Source organism: Hylobates moloch, unplaced genomic scaffold (genome assembly GCF_009828535.3).
Source record: "Hylobates moloch isolate HMO894 unplaced genomic scaffold, HMol_V3 SCAFFOLD_15, whole genome shotgun sequence".
Lineage (NCBI taxonomy): Eukaryota > Metazoa > Chordata > Mammalia > Primates > Hylobatidae > Hylobates > Hylobates moloch.
Window position 1 is genome coordinate 16,539,399 of NW_026652290.1, and position 6,648 is coordinate 16,546,046.

The following is a 6,648-nucleotide window of genomic DNA, read 5'->3' on the forward strand; positions in this document are numbered from 1 at the left end:
TTCAACCTTACAAAAAAATTGCCAAAGCATTTTCCAAAGTGCTTAAATCATTTTGCACTCCCACAAGCAGGGAAGAAGAGTTACAGTTCCTCTACATCAACACTCCCATCTGTTGTCAGATTTTGTATTTGTGACACCCACTTTTGTGGGTGTAAAATGGTATCTCACGCTTTCACTTTACATTTCCAACACCCCTTCTTCCTCAACGCCCTATCCAGTTCCCTTGCACACTATTTGGCCTTACAGAATTCGAGAGACATCAGATCTGATGACCCTGATACTCTTTTGGAACCCAGATGTTTATTTCCTTTCTTTGGATAGGAAGAGTTCAGATACCCATTTTTCTTTTGACTTCATTTTTGCAGCTGCCTCAGCACTGTACGAATCTAGCTAGACCCATGTGGGGACGTGCCAAGCTCTGTGAAGAAGCTGATTATGCTGGTCCTCTAGGTCCAGCTGGTGACAAATAGGGCTGGGAATTCAGGAGTGTCTAACGTGAAACTTTCAGGCTCACTTACAGGCAGCTTGGGAGGTGGAAGAAATCAAGGGATAAGGGGGGAAAGTTAAAGCCCAAATAAGCATCTGGCCTTCTAGGTGGCACTTATGCAAATTGCTCTAATTCCTGGAACTGTGAGTAGCTGACCCACCTCTATGCAAATAAAGGACCTTTAGAAAGACAATGTTTGTGGGACTTCTGCACTTTATAGCTTAAAGCCCCTGGAAAGGGTAAGATTTGCTCCTATTCTGAATGTCCTACATCTCTGTAAATTTAGAAAAGAAGAGACACTTCTCTTCAAGGGTTTCCCAAAGCAGAACAAGAAGGAGTCTGGGTCCTCATTTTCCCTCTTGGCCGAAGCCCCTGGGTCTCAGAATCATCATGTGTGTGTCCTTCCCAGTCAACAGATCTGCCTCCCTCCAGAGCCAATTTTGAAAGTCCCTGAAATTTCTGAAGTCTTCACTGAACATGAGCACACATCTGACCTCTCAGTGGATTTCATCACCCAGCTGGCCCCTGTGTGAACCCCTGCCTCCATGGAGAATTCTTGAAATCCATCCCATTCTCCACCTGCAGCTGTTTTCTGGGCTTAAGGGAAAAAAAATGACATGGCATATTTAAGTCTCCCCAGTGCCCCTGCCCCTTGAGCCCCTATTCCCACCAAGACTCCTTTCCCTCCAATGTTCACCTGTGTTATCTGATCATTTTGATTCGACCATAGTGCAAGTAGGCAACTATGAGAACAAAGCTTGCACCTCATGCTAGACAACAAAATTAAGATGGCAGGAACATAACCTGAGCCAACAGCATAACAGACATCAGCCATGCATAGTAGTCAATCAATGGACATGAGACCAAATAAAATCCAGCTTCCGGCTAGAGACCAGAGCCCACAGCTGTTCATCAAAACCGTCCTCATGGGAATACAGTGTGGAAAGAACTGACATGCTCAGGTCTATCCAGCCACATTGCCCAGGAAGTCATAATCGTCAAGACGACCAATGTTTCTTGCTCATCTACTACCTGACAGGCTCATGCTAGAAGCTAGTGGTACAGAGGTGAACAGGACAGAGGGACCCCACACCTAGTAGGAAGAGACCAACGTTAAACAAATGATGTTAATAAATTATGGATATTTATGTTTCTTCATTAAACATAGTCAAGGGAGTTAAGCAAATAAAGCACTTATGGTCAGGAGTTCCCTAGCTTCTAAAATTCATCATCTAAACGTGTGTTGCTTTTAAATACCAAACAAAAAATAAAAGATTCCTTAATAAATAAATACATTACCTGAAAAAAAGTAATATCCTGATTTGTACAGCCACTTGTCATTTGATCAGCAATTGGATTACTCTACATAGCAAGGTTATACTTTATTACTGCATTAGTGATTCAATTGAAATGATCATTACTATTCATTATTGATGGTGGGAAGTAGAGAAGAAGTAGCAAATTCTTCACTTTCTCAGATACTCTTTGTCTTTTCTGATATGATATCTGCACTCTTCCTTCAAGTTGTCACATTTTCAGTCTTCATTTCTCAGAGCTACCCGACCTAAAAGTCCCTCTGGAGAAAGAGTCCAGTTGTTCTTGAACAGGAGCCAATGATTATGACTAAATGTCTTTTCTGCTTATTCAGTGAGTCATCCTGGTCGATCGGTCATTGGAAAATGCCATCTTAACCTGCTGCTGACTTTACGTGCCAAGAACCCGACAAAAAACAGGTTTCAACAAAGTTGGGGGAACTTACATGAGATCGAAGAAAGAACAGTCATGCTGCATGGATAGGTTCAATGGCAGTTATGGGGCCTATTTGTCCATGTTCTCTGATACATTAAAAAAACATTCAATATCCGTTTTTACAGTCTGGCTTGGAGAGTGAAGAGGGAGGAAGGCCACAGGACACATCTGATGACCTCTGGACACTCTTTTTGGTGATACCCAACCAGCCGAGGAGCAGAATCTTGACAGACTGCAACCCCCCTCAGGTTTGGGCCCACCCCACAAGCTGCTGTTGCCCTGCCACAGCTGTTTCCGTTTTTTATTACAATTTTCTCCGCCTTTCATTTTTCAGGCCAAAGAGAAGCTCAGGGGGCCCATCTGTTCCTCTCTTGCTCTTTTGCCTGTTCCCAGAAGCAAAGCTCACACATGCACGCGTGCACACACACTCCACACCAGACCCCACAAGCTCCTTCTAGGACAATGAATGGCAAACAGAAGTGAACATCACCCACCCAGCAACACTCCAGGGACCTGAAAGGAAAGGAGGACTTTTGGGGGAGGAGGTGGTGTCCTCAGAAAGCCCTTATGGAAGAGCATTCCGTAGAAGGAGCATCGAATACAGGAGCAAAATCTTCTCATGAAAACAATAGGTTTTCTTCCGAGGAGGACTTTCTGTTTTGTTTCTGTTTTTACTTCAACTTATTAAAACAAACACACAAAACAGGGCTTGCAGTGCAAATTATCTCAAAGTCTGCAGTGAAAATTATCTCAAGTCCAGAAAACCTAAGATAAATGATCTTGGGCTGAAGAAAAACGTTAGAAACTAATTGATAGAGCAACTTACCCCTCAAGATGGAGTGAAACAGTGTCATTTTTAAAACAAAAGGCAAAGTCCTACAGCCCCAAGTTCAAAGCTAGGTCTCTGAGGACATGGTCACATGAAAGTACCAAAATTGAACTTTTGATGACTGTTCTTCCTTCATTATGGAGCTGGAGTAAGTCTGCATGTCCTGTTCATTTTTCCTTCCCAGTGTGTCTCTCCAGAACCACCCACCCAGAAAAAGCTATTGCAGCTCAGGCTACAGTTGGTGCCATTGTCTCCTCACTTATACTGTCATCCAAGCATTTGGAAGCACCAGTCGTCTTGTTTCTGGATTGTTTGGGAACAAACAGCATGGGATCTTAAAGACCACTCTCAGTCAAGTGAAACTTCATAATTTTTTGCAAGCACACCTCTCCTCAATGGATCCATCTCCAGCCACCTCTCTGGATAATCTGTCCCACGCCCCACTGCATTGTGGGATGATTCACGTGGGTTTCATAGCCTGGGCACAACTACATTTTGTCGCATTTTGTTGCAGGGTGACTGTTCTGTATATTATAGGTGTTTAGGGGGACTGTTCTGTATATTATAGGTGTTTAGCAGCATCCTTGGCCTGGACCCACTAAATGCTAATAACACCCCTCTCTAGTTTCAACAACCCAATATTGTCTCCAGATATTTCCAGATGTCCTTGGATTGAGGAGGGTTGGGTGGGGAGAAGAAGGAAAACTGCCCCAGTTGAGTTGATCTGCTAGAGATCATGCCTTTAAGAAGGTGGCATTCATGGGAAGCCAAGGTGGGCGGGTCACCTGAGGTCAGGAGTTCAAGACCAGCCTGGCCAACATGTCAAAACCCCATCTCTACTAAAAATACAAAACTTAGCTGGATGTGGTAGCGGGTGCCTGCAATCCCAGCTACTCGGGATGGACATGGTGGCGGGCACCTGTAATCCCAGCTACTCAGGAGGCTGAGGCAGGAGAATCGCTTGAACCTGGGAGGAGGAGGTTTCACTGAGCTGAGATCCCACCACTGCACTCCAGCCTTGGTGACAAGAGCGAAACTCGGTCTCCAAAAAAAAAACAAAAATAAACAAACAAAAAGAAGATGGCATTTCAGAAAGGGAGAACAACCCATGCACAGTAATTATGATCTGGGATAGATGTATAGGAAAGATTAGGTGTCAGAATACATATTTATTGCATTGATTTTAAAAAGCACATTTTGTCTTTCAGCCAATTGTATCTTAGATTTGACCAAATGCAAGTTCGTTCAATATGCTTTGGTAGTTTAGAGGAATGAATGATTCTTTTAGCTTGGGCACAAGAGTGGAGAGGACAAGGCTCAGGAAAGGCTTGAAGTTGTGGGATGGACAGAATTTGGGCAGAAGGCAGTGGGGACAAACACTTTAAGGGAAAGAATAGAATAAACAAAACATACAGGTAGTGAGTGAATGGGAGTGGCGAGGGGAGAGTGAGAAAGGCAAGATTGCATAGGGAAGCTCAGGGATTTCTGGATTTTATTATGCAAATCAGAGAGGGTCAACAGAACCCTTGCATGAGAGGGTGGGGAAGTAGTGGTGAATAATTATGGCTGCATTTCATGAGATCCTCAGTCTGGGATATACTCTTTCTTATTACCTCTCCATGTTTAGAACTTTGAAGACTTGAGTCATCTCCTCCAAAGAACTGGAGTTAGTCACCATTAAGCTGTGTGTTCTATGTTCCTATGTCTTGTTCCTGTGTTATGTAGCTATTTCTTGTATTTTGTGTTGTCATTGCCTCCCAACTGTTTTATATGGCTTTGTCTCCTTGACAGCAACACTTCTCAAGCATCTGGACCACAGGAGTTGTGCTTTCCTCCCTCTTAGGTACCACCTGTAGCACTTAGCAACCTGTGCAGCATTGCACTCATCGCAGAGTACCTGGCACGTAGTAAGCCCTCAATAAACATCAGTGGCAGGAGGGAAGAATAGAAGGAAGAAATGAAAAGAGAGAGGAAGGAGGGGAGCAATGGAGGGAAGGGGAGAGGGAAGGAAGATATCAAATGACTTCTTGTAGAACTAGGAAATTAGCAGTTCTCCTAAATTGTTTCTGTCCTGATCCAAGTACTCCTTTGTGCCCTTACTGGCACCTGCTTCCCAAATTACTGGAATCATCAGAAAGCCTAAGTCCAGGTGGCCTTGGCTTTGGGCCTGGATGTAAAGATTTCTTTCTGATGACCTCAGTTTGAAAACTTCCCTAAATGCAACAGTCACACATCAAAAGCTATGGCTTCTGTGTTTCCAGTTCTTCCCCCACACTGGAGAACACACTTAGGAGCTGCTACAAGTAAAGCCAGGGCTTATGTCTCCTCCATCCAAACACTGAAGAACTAAGGCCACCTCCAGGATGCAAGTGAAGGCACAACATTGCCAAACATGTGGAGGGCATGAAAACAAAGCAACCAAAATGGATGGCCTCTCACCACCCCTCCCATAAGGCACAGCCATGGGGATTAGAGTTGGGGCAAGGTCTGTTCAAGATTGCAGTGGGACTGAAGCAGATAACTGAAGCTGGAGAAGGAAGACAGAGTCAATTCATTTAATTTTCCCAACAATTTCCAAGGTCATTTCAAAGGGCACATGAGATAATGACTGCTGCATTGTATGGGGCCAAGAATTGGGCTTCCCTTTCTCTCCATTACTTCTCCACCAGGCTGTCATAATAGCCTTCCAAGTCACCTCACGCTCTACCTCCCATTGACCTTCTGTGCCCCTGTCAAATCAAATCCTGAAACACAGCCCTAATTATTCACTGCGACTTCCCCACCCTCTCATGCAAGAGTTTTGTTGACCTTCTCTGATTTGCATAATAAAATCCACAAATCCCTGAGCTTCCTTATCCCACCTTGCCTTTCTCACCTGTCTCCCCCCTACTCCCATTCACTGCCTGTCTGTTTTGTTTATTCTATTCTTTCCCTTAAAGTGCTTGTCCCCATTGCCTTCTAACCAAATTCTGTCCATCCCAAAAGTTCAAGCCTTTCTTGAGCCTTGTCCTCTCCACGCTTGTGCCTAGGCTAAAAGAGTCTTTCTTTCCTCTAAACTACCAAAACATATTGCATGAACTTGTATTTGGTCAAATCTAAGATGCCATTGGCTGAAAGACAAAATGTGCTTTTTAAAATCAATGTGATAAATATGTATTCTGACACCTAATCTTTCCTATACATCTATCCCGGGTTGTAGTTACGGTGCATTCCCTTTCTGAACTGACATCTTCTTAGAGGCATGATCTCTAACAGATCAATTTTTGTGTTTCTCATCAATCCTAGCATAGTGCTGGTGCTATATTCACAAACACACATCAGTATACATTCATATGAATATGGAAAAATGACAGTAAGAGTGAAGAGCATTTCTGCCTTCAAGAATCCTTATATATTCAATTCATTAGGTTTTATAGTTTAAAATGTGTACTTAAATATATTTAAAAGCCTGACTCACACATTTTAAAATATTGACTTATATTGACAAGATACAGACACATAGGCATGCTAGTGAGGAACAGAATAAACATCACAAACTATCAAAACTATCAAGGTATTGCACCTGAGCACCTGCTAAGTGCAG